General features: G+C 42.7%; 1 long non-coding RNA gene across 1 annotated transcript in view; it reads right to left on the bottom strand.

Annotated features, from left to right (window-relative positions):
• LOC149972481 (uncharacterized) overlaps nucleotides 1–6,365 on the bottom strand; it is a 114,654-nt gene extending 108,289 nt beyond the window's left edge. The window contains exons 1-2 of the long non-coding RNA XR_016490926.1: nucleotides 5,696–6,365; nucleotides 5,266–5,327 (exon numbers count right to left, since the gene is read on the bottom strand). This is a non-coding gene — a long non-coding RNA (uncharacterized LOC149972481). The remainder of the gene's footprint in view (nucleotides 1–5,265; nucleotides 5,328–5,695) is intronic.
• Nucleotides 6,366–19,942: the final 13,577 nt, after the last annotated feature.

Genomic DNA, 19,942 nt, shown 5'->3' with positions numbered 1-19,942 from the left:
TGTTCATTTTATGCAAATAAGAACCTTGCAAATTCTTAGAAATGGACAGAGTGTTTTAATTGAATTGGTTAATGAACACATAAGAACTAAATTAATCTAACAGTTACGAATTACAATTCATATGATATGTTACAAACTCCTATTTGTTGTGGCTAGCACTAGCATTAGTTAGGTGGCTAACATTAGCTAGGCTAGGGGTTAGGGTTAATGTAAGGGTTAGGGTTAGGGTAAGGAGTTAGGTTAAAGGAGGGGAAGGGTTAGCTAATGTGCTAAGTAGTTGCAAAGTAGCTAAAAAGTAGTAGGTACTTGCAAAGATGCTAATTAGATAAAATGCTAAAGTTGTTCGTGATGAGATTCAAACACGCAACCTTTGGGGTGCTAGATGTTCACATTAGGCTGTAGGTTTAGGTTTAGGGTTAGGGAAAATAGGATTTTGAATGGAAATCAATTGTTTTGTCCCCACAAGGATAGTAAAACAAACGTGTTTGCGCATGTGTGTGTGTGTGTGTGTGTGTGTGTGTGTGTGTGTGTGTGTGTGTGTGTGTGTGTGTGTGTGTGTGTGTGTGTAGGTCAAATAAAATAAAATTATATTGGTCACATACACTTGTTTAGCAGATATTATTGCAGGTGTAGCGAAATGCTAGTGTTTCTAGCTCCAACAGTGCAGTAATATCTAACAAGTAATATCTAATAATTTCACAACAATACACACAAATCCAAAGTAAAGAAATGGAATTAAGAATGTATAAATATTTGAACGAGCAATGTTGGAGCGGCATAGACTAAGATACAGTAGAATAGAATATAATACAGTATATACACATGAGATGAGTAATGCAAAAATGTAAACATTTTTGAAGTGACCAGTGTTCCATTATTAAAGTGGCCAAGTGGCCAGTGATTTTAAGTCTATGTACATAGGGCACTAGTCTCAAAGGTGCTACTGATGGCTATTTAACAGTCGGATGGCCTTGAGATAGAAGCAGGTTTTCCGTCTCTCGGTCCGAGCTTTGATGCACCTGTATTGGCCTTGCCTTCTGGATGATAGCGGGGTGAACAGGCAGTGGCTCGGGTGGTTGTTGTCCTTGATGATCTTTTTTGGCCTTCTTGTGACATCGGGTGTTGTCATTGTCTTGTAGGGCAGGTAGTTTGCCCCCGGTGATGTGTTGGGCAGACCGCACCACCCTCTGGAGGGCCCTGCGGTTGCAGGCGGTGCAGTTGCCGTACCAGACGGTGATACAGCTCGACAGGATGCTCTATTCGTGTGTGTATCTGTGTATCTATGTGTGTCTGGATTGTCAGGTAAACCTGGTGGGAGCTCCGCTGTTCCGTGGAGAGAAACTGGTGTTATGTAATTAGGTCTTCTTTCTGTGGATGCTGCACAAATTCACTTTGTGTGGGATGGCTCCCGGGCATCTGGCCTCCATTTGTGTAATGACTGTCAGATAAAACTGATGACAAACGGACACGCATGCCTGAGTGAAACCCCAGCAGTCCCACGGGGGGAGCCAGAGACACACAATGCAGAGCCTGAAGCACCTCTCTCCTTTCCTTCCTTCTCTCCCTCTCTCTATCTCCCCCTCTCCATCTTTCCGTCTCTCCCTTCCTCTGGATCAACTGTAAGCCATGGAGATGCACACACACACACACACATTCATCCACACCCTGGATCAGTTCTCTGCCATGCAGATGCACATATCCATGGACGATTTACAGCTCTTTTGATTCACACTCCACCCATTCATAGTGCTGGAGAGAAACTAGAGGAAGTTAGGCCTATGTGGGATATTGTGAGATTTGTGACATGCTGGGCTCCAATGGCACTTGATCCGCCCAATAGAAATAAATGGGAACAACAGGTGAAAATTCTGAGGTGCAAATCCTGCAGAGATAATAACAGGGCCAGGAACTGGGTCAGCAGTCTTTCTCTTTCCCTGTTTCTCTTTCCCTCTGTCCCTCTCTTTCTCTGTTTTCCTCTTTCTCTCTAACACTGGACAGACAGAGGAACAGAAAGTTCTCTCCCTCCCCCCCTCTCTCTGTCTCACACACACAATCCATTTTCCCCCAGTCTGTTTCTCATTCTCCCTCTCTGTTGGATTGCCAACATGCGTCAGAAATTCACCCTGGGCTCTTAGAATAGAGACGGTAATGCATATGACATAAGCGTCTAAAATAGTCATCCAGACCACCTGATTTGACGCACAAAAAAAGTATTTTGAACAGTTCAGGCTATGTCCTTTATTACAACCCTCTTTGAGACTGTCAACCTGGGCCCTGAAAACAATACCATTTATGACTGGATACTGTTTGAAATGGAATACAATTTACAGAGAGTGTATATCTTTTCATGTGCCTAAAACGATGAGAGTTTCCTCGAAGTGTGTGTGAATGTGTGTCCATGTGTGGAGTTGAGGGAGAGGGATAGGGTGTAGTTTTGCAAGAGTGTGTGTGCGCGTGTGCGCGTGTGGTTGTGCCTGAAAATGTGTGTGTGTTTCCAGCAGGTCCTGTCCTGTGTAATCAGTGCAAGTCTCTGTGTTTCACCGTGGGGAGGAGGCGGAGGTGGGGGAGTGAATGGAGCTCCAGGCACTGACAGACACCTAATCCTGCAGGCAGGCCAGACTGGAGCACAGCCAGGGACACAGGTAACCAGAGAGAGGGAAGTGAGGTTACAGTAGGCTTACCAAGGAATCCTCATCAAGGACACTTTTGGAAAACTCTTGGCCCTTCACAAATCCTACAATTACTGTGTACCCTGGAGTTTTCCCTGATTAGGTCACATGGTCAGGGAACACTCCTGGCCCCTTACTCATGACACAAAGCACATCCAGTTCCTCCAGTGTCCCATATCAGTGTATCCCCACACTTGCCAGTACATAGGGAAAACTCCTGGCCTTACTCATATCACAGCATGATGTATATCTAGTGCATCCATTCTACCAGTGTGTCCTCACCCACTCCCAATAACAGTAACCCAGATAAAGCAGGACTGTGCCTGCCTGTGTCTGTGACTACCTGGGCCTAGCCTGTGTTTCATCTGAAGGTGGACATTCATCCCTTGTCTCAGGCAGTGGTAAATTTAGAGTAGAGCATGAAGTGAACTCCTAGAGTGTTTATAAAGGGGTTATAGGGGATTTATAAAGGATTATGTGGGATTCTGACAGAATTTTGATTGGCTAATAAGTGGAGGCAGGTTGAGTCCTGTGTTGCAGACACAGCCTGCAGGGTAACTCCTCCATAGTTTGGTTCAGTAGGAGTGTGTGGCTTAATGCCCTCTGTATGAGTGAGAGAGAGTGTGTGTGGGAAGGCAAAGGGGAGTGTAGTGTGTGAGGAAAGGTGGACGGGACGGTTTGGCAGGTAACACACACTCCCTGGTCTGCAGGTAGCCTCTTTCAGGCGAGGGAGTGAATGCGGTGTGCGTGTGTGTGTAAGGTAGAGAGATAAGACCTGCAGCATTGATTTAGGAGAGTTCTCTATGTCATAGGCCTGCTCGTAAACAGTGTAACACACCGCTGTAAACCATCATGACTCCCGCACATATATGGCTGAGCATACAGTCACACAGAACCATATAAACACGCAAATGTGTGCACGCGCGCACACACACACACACACACACAATCACTCCCACCCTCCCTCCGCACACACATGCACACATCTGTAAAGTATTACAGCACCCCCACCACTGTAGGGAGCTATTGCTGGGCCCTCTAAAAACAGACAGCAATCACCATTGGAGAGAATGAAAGGCAGCAGAGCATAAAAAAAGAGAGGGGGAATCCAACCAATGATAGGAAAATAATAAGTGCTTAAGAAGATATGGATTGGAGAAGAGAAAGGGAGACAGAGCATGTACTCTGCATGTTCAACAAGAGCACATTAGTACTTAAGAGCACCCGTGCGTTAATCTAAGTAACATAATGAACAAATCTCCATCAAAATCCATTAGTTTAAGCTAGAGCTATCTTTTTTTTTTGCTTGGGCTGCGTCTTAATCCATCGCATCCGACTATGTCCGTATCAGCAGGAGGCAGAGCTACAGGTGGCCGAGCTACAGCGCCGTTTGACTGACTATGAGACATCCCGAAAATCGGTGTTCTCACAAAAACGTCAGTAGCTTACGAACGGTTTGGCCATAAACTAATGTTGACCACTCTATGGAAAGATGATACTCTCACGAACATATCTCTGTTTTGCTCTACGACTCATCTGAAGGTAACCCATATAAATTAATTGAAGTATGTAGGTAGTTTTATGACAAACAAAATAAGGGGTTAAATATGTGTCAAAAAATATATATACTTATATATACACTATCTTTCTAAAGTTGGGGTCACTTCGAAATGTCCTTGTTTTTGAAAGAAAAGCTATTTTTTTGTCCATTAAAATAACATAAAATTGATCAGAAATACAGTGTAGACATTGTTAATGTTGTAAATTACTTTTTAATGAAATGATCTACAGTACATAGGCGTACAGAGTTCCATTACCAGCAACCATCACTCCTCTGTTCCAATGGCACGCTGTGTTAGCTAATCCAAGTTTAGAATTTTAAAAGAGTAATTGATCATTAGAAAACCCTTTTGCAATTATGTTAGCACAGCTGAAAATTGTTGCACTGCTTAATAAAGAAGCAATAAAACTGCCCTTTTTTTATCTGGAACATCAACATTTGTGGGTTCGATTACAGGCTCAAAATGGCCAGAAACAAATAACTTTCTTCTGAAACGTATCAGTCTATTCTTGTTCTGGGAAATGAAGGCAATTCCATGCGAGAAATTGCCAAGAAACTGAAGATCTCGTACAACGCTGTGTCCTACTTCCTTCACAGAACAGCGCAAACTGGTTCTAACCAGAATAGAAAGAGGAGTGTGATGCCCTGGTGCACAATTGAGCAAGAGGACAAGTACATTAGAGTGTCTAGTTTGAGAAACAGACGCCTCACAAGTCCTCAACTGGCAGCTTCATTAACCTTTCTGATCTCCCCATCCCGGATCCGGGATCGTGAATACAGACTCAAGCTCATTACCATAACGCAACGTTAACTATTCATGAAAATCGCAAATGAAATGAAATAAATATGCTAGCTCTCAAGCTTAGCCTTTTGTTAACAACACTGTCATCTCAGATTTTCAAAATATGCTTCTCAACCATTGCAAAACAAGCATTTGTGTAACAGTATTGATGGCTAACGTAGCATTTAGCATTAGCATTCAGCTGGCAACATTTACACAAAAAAACAGAAAAGCATTCAAATAAAATAATTTACCTTTGAAGAACTTCAGATGTTTTCAATGAGGAGACTCTCAGATAGCAAATGTTCAGTTTTTCCTGAAAGATTATTTGTTTAGGACAAATCCCTCCGTTTTCTGCGTCACGTTTAGCTATGAAAAAACCCCTGTATCCAGGATTGTGTAAATCTATCAGCAAGCTCATTAGCATAACACAACGTTAACTATTTATGAAAATCGCAAATGAAATGAAATAAATATGCCATCTCTCAAGCTTAGCCTTTTGTAAACAACACTGTCATCTCAGATTTTCAAAATATGCTTCTCAACCATAGGAAAACAATCATTTGTGTAAAAGTAGCTAGCTAGCGTTAGCATTTCGCGTTAGCATTTAGCGTTAGCATTAGCGTTAGCATCCAGCACGTAACATTAACAAAAACATAAAAGCCTTCAAATAAAATAATTTACCTTTGAAGAACTTCTGATGTTTTCAATGAGGATACTCTCAGTTAGATAGCAGATGCTCAGTTTTTCCAAAAAGATTCCTTGTGTATTAGAAATAGCTCCGTTTTATACATCACATTTGGCTACCAAAAAAAATCCGAAAATTCAGTCCTCAAAACGCGAACTTTTTCCCAAATTAACTCCATAATATCGACTGAAAACATGGCAAACGTTGTTTAGAATCAATCATCAAGGTGTTTTTCACATATCTCTTCATTGATACATCGTTCTTGGACACATGCTTTCTCCCCTGAATCAAATGGTAAAGTAGAAGCAGCTGGCAATTGCGCACCGAATTCGACGCAGGACACCAGGCGGACACTTGGAAAATGTAGTCTCTTATGGTCAATCTTCCAATGATATGCCTACAAATACGTCACAATGCTGCTAAGACCTTGGGCGAACGACAGAAAGTGTAGGCTCATTCGTTGCGCAATCACAGCCATATAAGGAGAGAATGGAAAACAGAGCTTCAGAAATTCTGCTAATTCCTGGGTGATGCATCATCTTGGTTTCGCCTGTAGAATGAGTTCTGGGGCACTTACAGACAAAATCTTTGCAGATTCTGAAACTTCAGAGTGTTTTCTTTCCAAAACTGTCAAGAATATGCATAGTCGAGCATCTTTTCGTGACAAAATATCGCGCTTAAAACGGGAACGTTTTTTATCCAAAAATGAAATAGCGCCCCTAGAGCTCTAACAGGCTTTAGTACCCGCAAAACACCAGTCTCAACGACAACAGTGAAGAGGCGACTCCTCTCCTCAACTTGCATGTGTCTTAAACTTGTATGCCATATGTAAATACTAATATAATTTGGATTGGTCTTCCATGTTTCACGCTTCTGTCTATAACATGACCTGGTCAGTATGTGTAGGTAATCCTTTCTAACACCGCTTTTTTTGAAAGATATCACGTAGTAGAACTGCAAAAGTGTTGCTCTCCACTTTCTGGAGGACCAAGTTTTGAAATCAGTGGAATGCCCGGTGGAATTATAGTATGATAGCTAAGGAGATGGAGAAAAATAATGGATTGCAAATATGCAGAGGGAGTTGAAGAGAGAAAACACAAGGCTGTTGTATAAAACAACTTCTTTGGATTACATCTTTAAACTAAGGCCACCATGGCATCTGTGACAGAGAGGGAGAAGTGTCCATCCATGTATACAGGTAAGATCGTCTAGCTAGCTACATTTTCAAATATTATACATTTCTAATTGTGTTAGAAAGTTATTTTCATTTAAAGTTAAAGCATACTGTTGACTAGCTAGCTAACGTTAGCTGGCTGGCCCGCTAACTAACATTACGTATATGATCTGTGTAGTAATATTATTAGTATCTCAGAGCCATTTGCATTGCTAGTTATAACCTAATGTTAGCTAGCTAGCTAACATTGAACCTGGTTGGTTTGCTACCTGTAGATTCATGCAGGGTAGTAATGGTATGAGTTGGAGTTATGGTTCACTGTTTAGCTAGCTAGCTAGCTACATGTCTAAACAAAAGACTCCACTATGCAAGTAACCTTTTTCAATACACCTTCTGTATCCTGTGTATGTGACAAATAAAAGTTGATTTTGTGTTTTCCAGAGATGGTAATGTGAAGAACATGACCTGCACTAAAGTTAAATTAGGATATAGGGTTAGGCCAATGAGACAGTGTCCAAGTTCAAAAATTGTACAGAAGAATGCCCTGCTTTTATTTCGTCACACTCACAACCGTAAGCTATTTTCTGCAATTGGCTCGCCATTAACTTGTAAATAAGGATCTTGTTGTGAGTTTATTTTCCTGTAATAATGAAGACAAATGATCTAAAATGAAGACGTTATCAGCTATATGATATGATCATTATTTGAACTGCCTAGCCAGCTAACTTAACATTAGCTAGCTAGCTAACAAGCTACAAACTAACCAAAACATTGTTTAGAAAGTTGCTTTTAGGTAGCCTGGTTTGCAAGATTGATATATACTAAATTCCTTTTTAAACGGGTGGGTTTACTGGTGTTAAAATACACTAGTTATGCTATTTTGGACCACCAGGTTGCTGATGTCATGCAGCCTGTGGTTTTTGTGTTTATACTGTTTCAAAAGGACAACGACAAGTTTGATGTCGTACGACAATAGAAGGTTCATGATGTCACTCCGACAACTGTTTATAGACGTAGTATAAGCAAGCCTTTAATCTTGAAATCTTTATTTGTTCAGTACATGGCCTCACATGCAAGTCCTTAAAGAGATGGGTGCGACTAAGGCTTCAGAGGGTGTGAAAAATGCTGGAAAACCTGTGGGTTTTCAGTCCAACCCTAATTGAACACACCAGATTCTACTAATTAGCTGCTCAACAAGACCTTAACTAGCTTAATCAGATATGCTAAATTAGGGTTGGACTGAAAACCTACAGGACAGTAGATCTCCAGGAAGAGGGTTGGTCAGCCCTGGTGTAGACAAAGAAGAGCTCTCCAGTAGGTTTACCAAAACATCAGGTTTGAACATCAGGTTTACCAAAACCAGAATTACTTTCTCATTGTTCCTCAACTGTAGCGTGTGATATACAATGTTCTAGCTCTGAGTCTCTACTTTTATCCAATGTAAAAAATATGTTTTGCTACATAAGACCAAATCGAGCTGGTTGGTCACATATCTCCTAGATATAGGACAGATATTTCAAACCTTAATCCTTATGATTTATTTTATGACTGTATTCATTGCCATTTATGAATGTGTTACTCAATGCGTTTCTATAGACTTTAGTGGTAAAGGCCAAATTAAATATTTAATCAAATAATTTTGTTATATATTTATTTTATACTTAGAGGGTTCCTGGAATTCCAAATCAAATAGTTAATGATTCATGGTGTATGACCATTTTAAAACAATTCCATAAGTTAGCTTAGAATATTATTGACACTGCCAGACTTCACTGGAACCCCGAATGCAGTTTAGAGTTCTCATTAGTACTGAAAATTTGATCCCAGTCCAACCCAAGCCTGGTGAGCTGGAGCTCGAGGCCTGGCTCGTGCCCGAACCTGAAAAAAAGACAGATTTCTAGAAAACGGCAGGCTATATTAATTTAAATTGGTGTTGAGAACAACTCATAGGATATATTCTGTCATTTGTTGGATGTTATCTACCAAGCTAAGCAACTTTGGTCTTTAGACCTTCGTTTGACTGCCGTTAAAAAGTTTGTATGATTCGACAATGCTATAGCCTACTCGGGGTGTGCTCTGTGCTCTCTGAATTAATTGAGGAACATGACAATACTCTGAATTTATGAACAATTTACAATAATGTCATCGGTTATCAAACTTCTTAAGGCTAGGCGTCCCGCTAGTGGGACACATGTCGACAACTTCCGGTGAAATTGGAGGGAGCGCAAATTCAAATAAATAATAGTAATATTAAACATTTATGAACATACAAGTATCTTATATTGGTTAAAAGCTTAAATTATTGTTAATCTAACTACATTGTCCAATTTATGATAGGCTTTCCGGCGAAAGCATACCATGCGATTTTTTGAGGATGACACCCCACATCAACATATTTTTCAACCAGCACAGGCTTCTTAAAATCACAAATAGCAATTAAATAATCACTTACGTTCTGAAAATCTTCCTCTGTTTGCAATCCCAAGGTTCCCAGCTATAACATCAATGGTTGTTTTGTTAGATAACATCCTTCTTTATATCCCAAAAAGTATGTTTAGTTGGCGCCATCGATTTCTGTAATCCACTCGTTCAACATGCAGACAAAGGTATCAAAAAAGCTACCGCACGTCAGTCAGGCAGAAATTCTGAAAAAGGGACCTAGCCTGAAGAAAGTTACTCTAACATTAATACATTTCAGTTTAACTTCCCGTGAAATCTTTAGATTGTGGCGCAATGTGGCGCAGCGACAATCTTAATTTGGGGTAACTTTGACATATTGGCCATATCTTGGTTTTAAACGCTTTCAATGGGCACTTCTGATTTTTGCAGTATTTCCGGCATTCTCTGGATAAACATTAATTATTCCCGGTATTGAATCTTGGTAAATTTTTGGGAAAATATTCATCCCTATTGTGTGGTCCACATAACACAAAAAATACACTTCTGCAGAGCACAAAGGACTGTTCTGATTGGCTGCAGCAGGACAGACTGATCGAGCTCAATCCCACTCAAGCCTCAGGGGGAGAGAATGAAAAAGAAGATACAAAAAAGGGATAGAAAGAGAGGGAGAAAGAAAAAGGGAGTGGATTACCCCTATTTGCTCGTCTCCAGAACAAGCATGAGTGCATTCTTGGTTTTATAGTATATGATGTAAGCCAAGCTTGTGGTGCTATTTACCCTGCTGACCCTTTGTACTACAACACCTCTACACAGTATACACACCTTGAACCCCTCCTTGCTATAAAGAAACTCTCACATAACCTTTTGTCTGGTACAGTTAACTCAAGACAAACATTCATTGATGAGTCAATCTTATCACCTCTTGGCTGTCCCTGTTGACAGTTCTTTCGACAATAGGCCCCGAGGCATTTTACAGTAAACATTGAGTCTGTGATTTATTAGTCCTATATATAGTCCTGATGTATAGAGCCCGTAGGCTGGGTTAAGGATGAGTGACCCACACCCTCTCTGCCATAAAGCAGCTCTATCTCACCCACATAACCAGGGTCAGATCTTGTTCCTCGCCTCCTCCCTTCATCCCTCTCTCCCTCCATCTCCTTAATCACTCGAGCTCTCTTTCATCTCCTCCAAAGAATGTTTGTTTATCTTTCTTTCTCCCCGAGCACTGAGCAGATATCCTGAACAGATTCTTTGTGTGCTACTGCCATGTTCCAACCAAGAAAATCACAGACTTTCAACTTGAAATGTTCGCGCTCAGTATAAGGCAAATATGCAAAGGTACAAATGTGCACAAGTTTTGAATATGTGGGAGAAACTTTACATGGAATAGAATCGTGTGTGTCTGTGTGGATGTGGAGGCTGCATACTGGAATGAGTGGCTTTTGGTGTGTGCTAATGTGCTCGTTTCTGTGTATCTGTGAGTGTTTGTTGCTGTGTTGCAGTGGTGGAAGGTCCACAGAATGTGTGGTGTGCTAGAGTATACAGTACAGTATCAATCTCAGTCTCACTGATACAATGACAGAATGTAATGGAATCTGTGAATGGCTGGATACAGTGGACAACATTGATCTGTGCTCAAAATGAATGAATGAAACATACACAAACACACATAATACACAGCCATACATGCACAGTAAACACAACTATTACAGTGCATGCTTTTAAGGCTTTATTTTTACTATGTTACACTTCAGCAGCCCACACATGGTCTCCCTCTCACCTCTGCGAGCAGAACATATTTAGAGACAGACTCTTTTTAAAGCCTGCGACCGTTGGTGAGACTGCCCTGTTATTGGCTGCCTGCAGAATAGAGAGAGAGAGAGAGCTCTTTCAGACATTTACATGCTCTACACAGAGAGAGCAATGTTCAGCTCATGCTAGCTGTATTTGTTAGTTGTTTACTTGTGTGTTTACCCAATAAACCCAGAGAAAACAGCCTTAAGTAGTGTTTTTCCTTGTCAGCAGTTAAGTGGATATTGGACAACCAGAACACCCCCCCCACTACCTAGCTCAACAGCCCCCCTGTTCGAAGGAACTGGTGTGTGATGGGCTCACCTCCACTGACACACACTGTGAATATTGTATGGAAAAATAAGTCCACATTTTTGTGGAAGTTAGTCTGTTAGTTCGATGGGAGTAGTGGTGTGGGTGCAGGGCATCAGCCAATCCAATCACCACACTACACCACCAATTCCAGTGGCAGGCCAATCAAATGTGCTCTGTTCACCCCCACCCTTCCTGTGATTCAGGGGATCAGGTACACTCTCTGGCAGCTCGCATGTGAACAGTGTTGAGTGTGGGGGGGGGGGGTTTGGATGGAGGGAGTGGTGGTGTACGTGGTGATGGGGAAGGATGAAGGGGGAAGGGGGGAAGGGGGCATTTGGAAGAAAAATTTGAAACAGCTGGTGGTGTTGAGCTGTTGCCTTCCAAAAAGATTCAAATGGTGAGAGAGAGGCTCCAATAGCAGCTCTAATACTCACATAGCGTCCGTGATTACACATGCTCAATGGATTGGTCACAGCACTGCAGTGGAGGCACGTCTATTACAAAAATCACATCTGTGAATCCCCTATTATGTGTTTTGAGCATTGTAGTCTCAGTACTGGCTTAGGGCTCTATTCAATCCGTATCGCAGAAGTTCAGCATTTACAGTGTGGTTGAAATTTGAAGGCAATGTTTAGACTGCATTCATGGTAAACGCTGCATTTGTCAGCTCAATCGGAAATTACCTTTACATTTCTATCACGCAATATGTAACGCTTCAGCGATAAAGATTGAAAAGAGCCCTTAATTGTCTTAACCTTTCCATAGAATACAGGGTGGGGTGGTGGGGTCATTCCCTCCCAAAAACAGATTGACCCCTGTATTTCTGGGAGCCCCTACTGTGGCTCTAGACCCTAGGGACACCCCACTTCCTTAACCTCTGGCTAGGGTCCACAGAGCAAGATTGAGGAGAGGTCATCTGACAGCGGGGTGGAGGTATAGAAGGGTGGAGGGGTAGAGTGGACGAGTGGTACTAGGTCCCGGGATTCAAAGGAATGGAGCCTTAACGACCCTAAACCCTCACAAATCAAACCAGGATTCCGATCAAGAGCGAGCAGTGTCCATTAGTGGTCACTGTGTGGTCATATCACAGGGTCCAGAAACCATACTTCCCCCCGTTCCCACTCTCCCTATTTTTAGGGGCTCTCCCACCTCCCCAATCCCCAGCAAATTATTTTTATTGAATTCCCAATAATGTGCTGTGATTGCTGTAAGTGGTGCAACTGGGGCTTTGGGATCTGAGCTGGAGCCATTTTGGGCCCAGTAGACGCTGAGCTCAGTGCCAGGAAGGGAGGTCAGGAGCCTGGTTTAAAGAGCTCAGGAGAAATGCAGGGCAACAATCATCGTCTTTATATGCTCCCTCATGCTCTCCTCAGCCCCTCACAGCCACAGCCAGCATCAGCCAGCCTCAGAGCCAGTGAATGTGCTGCCCACTAATAAAGAGATTGACTCTATAGGGAGTTGTAAAGAAACCCTTCTCACAAACACACACATCCCAGGCAAGCGAGATGTGTTTGTGTGTAACGGGATGTGGGCTTGGGCGGTGTACTGTATACCGGGGTATTTGGAAGTAGCCACGGGATGGTTTTTCAATACAGTCAATACCGTTCAATGAATTAATATTTGTAGCTACTTTTTAAATACATGCAGTCAACATGTGCAAAACATTAGAAGATAAAGCAGATTGCATTCTACATTTTAACTGTCACATTATTTTAAAATATGAAGCTTACCATAGTTCCCCAGAACAGTTTAGCCAGTCATGTGTTTGTTTGTAAGTAGCACAATGGAAGAAAGCGGGAGCAGGTGAGTCCTGCTGTGTATTTGCAGGGGTCACTATTTATATTGAAAGTCGTGTTTTTTGTCCTTCAATACAGTGGTCAGGGACATGCAACCATAGTTTTCCTTCATAGAAAATACATTAGTGCAACACATTCGGAAGAAAATTGCTTCATTTTCATCAGATGACAACAGAAGTGCAATGCAATTTGGCTGGCAGCCACACAAGTAAATTAGATTACAATGTAAAAGCAAGCTCTTTTTTGCATAAATGATCCATGGCCATCATATTTCTGATGTTTATCATATGTAATGGACCGGCTCGATTCAGTCTTATGTAGCAAAATTTGAAATGGTGTGTTTTACATTGGATAAAAGTAGACTCAGAGCTAAACTATTTTATATCATACACTACAGTTGAGGAACAATGGGAAAGTAATTCTGCTTTGAAAGTTGAGAAACCTGTAACCCCACTTTTGAGAAAATGTCCCTTGAATTGTTATGTACACCTACTGGAGTGATCTTCTTTGTCTACACCCATTCAGCATCGTTCACACCCTCTTAAGCTTTAACCCATCTCTTTAAGGATTCACATGTGAGGCCATGTGCTAAACAGAGTGTGTATGGTAGTGTGCTAAACAACCAAAGATTTCAAGACTAAAGACTGTTTAATACTATGTCTATCGACATGTCAGTTGTTGCAGTGACATCCACATTCTATAGTCGTTCAACATCAAACTTGATATTGTCTTTATGAAAAAGTTTAAACACACTGCATGACATCAGTAGCCTGTTGGTCCTAAATAGCATAACTGGTGTATTTTAACACCAATAAACCCATCCCCTTAAAAATTAATTTAGTATATGACAATCGAGCAAACGAGGTAACTAAAAGCTACTTTCTACACAACGTTTTGGTTCATTTCTAGCTTGTTAGCTAGCTAGCTAGCAAACATTAAGTTAGTTGGCTAGCCAGTTCAAATACTGCTGACGTTGAGACTGGTGTTTTGCGGGTACTATTTAATGAAGCTTCCAGTTGAGGACTTGTGAGCCGTCTGTTTCTCAAACTAGACACTCTAATGTACATGTCCTCTGGCTCAGTTGTGCACCGGGGCCTCCCATTCCTCTTTCTATTCTGGTTAGAACCAGTTTGCGCTGTTCTGTGAAGGGAGTAGGACACAGCGTTGTACGAGATTTTCAGTCTATTGGCAGTTTCTCACACGGAATGACTTTCATTTCTCAGAACAAGAATAGACTGACGAGTTTCAGAAGAAAGTTCTTTGTTTCTGGCCATATTGAGCCTGTAATTGAACCCACAAATGCTGATGCTCCAGATACTGAACTAGTCTAAAAAGGCCGGTTGTATTGCTTCTTTAATCAGAACAACAGTTTTCAGCTGTGCTAATATATTTGCAAAAGGTTTTTCTAATGATCAATTAGCCTTTTAAAATGATAAACTTGGATTAGCTAACACAACATGCCATTTGAACAGAGGACAGATGGTTGCTGATAATGGGGCTCTGTACACCTACAGTTGAATTCAGAAGTTTACATACACTTAGGTTGGAGTCATTAAAACTCATTATTCAACAACTCCACAAATTTCTTGTTAACAAAATATACTTTTGCGAAGTTGGTTAGGACATCTAATTTGTGCATGAAACACATAATAATTTCCAACAATTATTTACAGACAGATAATTTCACTTATAATTCACTATGTCACAATTCCAGACGTTTGCATACATTAAGTTGACTGTGCCTTTAACGGCTTTCTTCCTGGAAAGGAGAGGAGGACCAAAATGCAGCGTGGTTATTGTTAAGCATCTTTAATAAAGACGAAAACGTAAACACTATACAAATGCAAAATAAGAAAATGTGGCAAAACCGAAACAGTCCTAACTGGTGCAGAGAACACAGAGACCGGAAACAATCACCCTCAAGATACCTAAAGAATATGGCTGCCTAAATATGGTTCCCAATCAGAGACAACGATAAACACCTGCCTCTGATTGAGAACCACTCCAGGCAACCATAGACTTACCTAGAACACTCAACTGAACACAACCCATAGACTACAAAACCCCTAGACAAAACAAGACACATAAATCACCCATGTCACACCCTGGCCTAACCAACATAATAATAAAGAAAACACAGAATACTAAGGCCAGGGCGTGACACCCCCCCCGGGTGGGTGTCTGTCCACGGTGGCGGCTCTGGCGCGGGACGTGGACCTCACTCCAACACAGTCTTAGTCCGCTTACTTAGCGTCCCTTGAGTGGCGACCCTCCCCGCCGACCTTGGCCTAGTAACCTTAACAAAGGGCCCCACTGGACTGAGATAGCTCGGGACTGAGGGGTAGCTCGGGACTGAGGGGTAGCTCGGGACTGATAGGTAGCTCAGGACTGATAGGTAGCTCAGGACTGAGAGGTAGCCCAAGACTAAGAGATAGCTCAGGCAGGTTGACGGCTCTGGCGGATCCTGGCTGAATGGCGGCTCTGGCGGATTCTGGCAGCCCTGGCAGATCCTGGCAGACTGGCGGCTCTGGCGGATCCTGGCAGATTGGCGGCTCTGGCGGATCCTGGCAGACTGGCGGCTCTGGCAGCTCCTAGCAGACTTGCGGCTCTGGCGGCTCCTTGCAGACTGGCGGCTCTGGCGGCTCCTTGCAGACTGGCGGCTCTGGCGGCTCATGACAGACTGGCGGCTCTGGCGGCTCATGACAGACGGGAGACTCTGGTGGCTCATGACAGACGGGAGACTCTGGCGGCTCATGACAGACGGGAGACTCTGGCGGCTCATGACAGACAGGAGACTCTGGCGGCTCATGACAGACGGGAGACTCTGGCGGCTCATGACAGACGGGAGACTCTGGCGGCTCATGACAGACGGGAGACTCTGGCGGCTCATGACAGACTGGAGGCTCTGGCGGCTCTGGACAGGCGAGGCGCACTGTAGGCCTGGCGCGTGGTGCCGGCGCTGGTGGTACTGGGCCGAGAACACGCACCTCAGGGCGAGTGCGGGGAGGAGGAACAGGGAGTACTGGCCTCTGGACACGCACAGGAAACCTGGTGCGGGGAGCCGCCACCGGAGGGCTGGTGTGTGGAGGTGGTACTGGATGGACCGGACCGTGAAGGCGTACTGGAGATCTTGAGAGCAGGGCTGGCTCCAACCGCCCTGGCTGGATCTTCACCCTAGCCCGGCAGATGTGGGGAGCTGGGATGTAGCGTCCCGGGCTAAGCACGTGCACTGGGACACCGTGCATTCCACCGCATAACACGGTGCCTGACCAGTACCACGCCCACCACGGTTAGCACTGCTAGAAGCACTGTAGCGCTGAGCTGGCACAGGACGCGCAAGGCTAGGGAGGTGCACAGGAGGCCTGGTGCGTGAGGCTGGCACAATCTTCACCAGACGACTAGCACGCACCTCAGGACGAGTATGGAGAGCTGACCCAGGTGCCATCAAATCCCCGACACGCTCCGTCGGGCGAATGCCGTGCCTCATGCACCAACACAGCAACTCCCTCATAACTCTCTCCTCCAATTTCCCCACTAACTCCTTCACGGTCTCTGCTTCGCTCACCTCCAACACCGGCTCATGTTCTGGTTTCCTCCTTGGCTCCTTACGATAAACAGGGGGAGTTGTCTCAGGTCTGACTCCTGACTCTGCCACACTCTCCCTGTGCTCCCCCCCCAATACATTTTTGGGGATGACTCTGCTGCCTCCTCAAACCGCCGCCTCTCCGCTTTGGCTGCCTCCAGCTCTGCCTTCGGGCGGCGATATTCCCCTGGCTGTGCCCATGGTCATTTCCCGTCTAGGATCTCCTCCCACTTCCAGGAGTCTTGATTCATCAAGGTATTGGGTTGGCCATCACAAAGCCTGAACATTTGACTGAAGTTAAAACATGTAGAGGCAATGCTACCATATACTAATTGAGTGTATGTAAACGTCTGACCCACTGGGAATGTGCTGAAAGAAATTAAAGCTGAAATAAATCACTCTCTCTACTATTATTCTGACATTTCACATTTAAAAAAAAAGTGGTGATCCTAAATGACCTAAAACAGGGAATTTTTACTTGGATTAAACGTCAGGAATTGTGAAAAACTGAGTTTATACGTATTTTGCTAAAGTGTATGTAATCTTCCGACTTCAACTGTATGTAGATATTCCATTTAAAATCTGCCGTTTCCAGCTACATTAGTCATTACGACATTAACAATGTCTACATTGTATTTTTCATCAATATAATGTTATTTTAATGGACAAACAATGTGTTTCTCTTTCAAAAACAAGGACATTTCCAAGTGACCCCAAATATTTGAACGGTAGTGTATTATCTATCCTGTGTGTGTTTTTATGTAATTCTGTGTGATTATTTAGTTAGTCAGTAAATAAATTATAAAGTCAATTTTGGTATCGCTGAATCATCATTTAGACTAGGGTTCATGCAGATTTGAAGTAATCGAAGTTCAGAACGAGATTGATATGAGGTAATAATAATTAATGGATGAATAATATGATAACTATCTATTCTGATATTCTTGAGTTAATTCCAGAAACGGTAACTCGTTAAACAAACTTTTTCCCGTGGTGTCCCAATATGGTTAATGAGTTAATTGTTACATGATTAATTTAATCACTAATAATTAAACATAGTTTATTGATTTGATAAGATAACAGTCATCGCATTTATGATAGTCACGTCACAACACCCGAAAAAGGTTATAACCAGCAAGGTTAACATTAGTACTCAAAACACTCTTCCTTAACCACGTCTCAGTAATGACCAACTGAAGCACAGAATGAGTCTGATGCCGAACAGAAATGAAATAAGAGCATTAGTTCTCGGTCCCTCTGCTCCTCTCCCATCTTCTCCTAGCAGAGCAGGCAGGCCCGTTGCCCAAGTGACTCCAGACTCCACATAGACACTATGTGTACACATGCTGCTCCAGAGCCAGTAGTGTTCTTCCTTCAGACAAGCATGTGTCAAAACTTTGTTCATTTGCACAGTGTCTCTCTTTCACATTCGCTTGTCCAAACTCATCAAAAAATGACATTCGGTAGCTCCTGCCTATATACTGTATGTATAACTTTATGAGCTTGATTTCCTGTCTTTATAATGTGTTTATTTTCGCTTGCACCCGTTAGCTAACTTAGCTAGCTAATTTTGTTTGCATTCTGGTTATAGACCCTCAATGGGCTTGTTTTTGGCTCCCCGTTGTGTACTAAGCTGGTAATACCGTCAATCTTGGGATGAGAGAATGACGAAATGATGAGCTGAAAATCTGGATTCCGCCCTCCGGGGGGGGGGGGGGGGGGGGGGTTGGGGAAATTCCAGCGTCATGGATGTGACATTTGCACACAAAATGAGAAACAAGATGTCTCACAGAATTGACTTATCAAGCATAAATGAAAATGTTAATGTGTATATTTGTTGAACCCTATAGGGTAGGTGTAGCCACAAAATAAACAAATTCTAAGTAATACCACTTTGAAGTAACGGAACCACAAAACTTGTGTTATGGATGTGATGGAAATGAACAGGCAATTTTGGGAGAATGGGCACATTAGAAAAGTTAGTGAATCTCAAAGTCTTAGGATAAAATATTAATAGCCACTTGGAAAGTGAGGCTTTTCTACACACAAAAACAACAATGATGAAACTATAAAATCGTCATATATACTGTAGGGTTAGGAAAATGTATCGTTATGGATATGACATTCTCTGTTATGGATGTGACGCTATGCAAAGTGAGTGTTTATATATGAAAGATTTCTTCATAATAATGTTGTTGTCATCTGAAAATGCAGTGTACCTCAAAGATCCAAGAAATCACCAGTATCTTGAATAGTTATTGCATAGGCTATCAAAGTGGACTCTTGGGTCCCATCTTAACCAACCATAAATGCACAAAATTATTTCTTTGAACATCTCTATTTCCATTGCGAATTAGAGTGCTACATTCCTCAACAATTATATAAATATTTGCACTTTCATAATAACACAAGAGGAAAATAGTGTTATGGATGTGACATTCTGCATTATGGATGTGATAGGGTCCAAAAAGACAGACAGCAAATGATGACACACAACGTTTTAGTAATTTTATTCTAGATCATCAATGACAGATGTTTTATTTAAAATATGAAATGGTAGGGCCTCCCGAGTGGCGCAGTGGTCTAAGGCACTGCATCACAGTGCTAGAGGCGTCGCTACCGATCCGAGTTCGATCCCAGGCTGTGTCGCAGCCAGCCGCAACCAGGAGACCCATGAGGTGGCGCACAATTGGCCCAGCGTCATCCGGGTTAGGGAAGGGTTTAGCCGGGCCAGGATGTCATTGTCCAATTGCGCTCTAGCTACTCCTGTTGCGTGACGCGGTTGCCTGTTGGACAGTGTTTCCTCTGACACATTGGTGCGGCTGGCTTCTTGGTTAAGCAAGCAGTGTGTCAAGAAGCAGGGCTCCTTGGCAGGGTCGTGTTTCGGAGTAGGCATGGCTCTTGACCTTCAACTCTCCAGAGTCCGTACAGGAATTGCCGCGATGGGACAAGACTGTAACTACCAATTGGGGAGAAAAGGGGGTAAAAAGTACAAAAAAATAATAAATGTAATGTTATTATCAATCACCTACTGAGTAACAGAATAATCAAACTCAATTCAGTTTTTTTATAAGCTGATGCTTTGTATTAATCTCACACGCTAATCTGCCAGTACAGGCTCTATGAACTGGTACCTCCTCACCTTGTTGTCCACAAAAGGACACATGGACTGGACAACTTGACC

The sequence above is a fragment of the Oncorhynchus mykiss genome, chromosome 23, assembly GCF_057628025.1.
Source record: "Oncorhynchus mykiss isolate SJ-2025 chromosome 23, ASM5762802v1, whole genome shotgun sequence".
NCBI classification, from domain to species: domain Eukaryota; kingdom Metazoa; phylum Chordata; class Actinopteri; order Salmoniformes; family Salmonidae; genus Oncorhynchus; species Oncorhynchus mykiss.
This window is presented reverse-complemented; position numbering and strand designations above follow the sequence as displayed.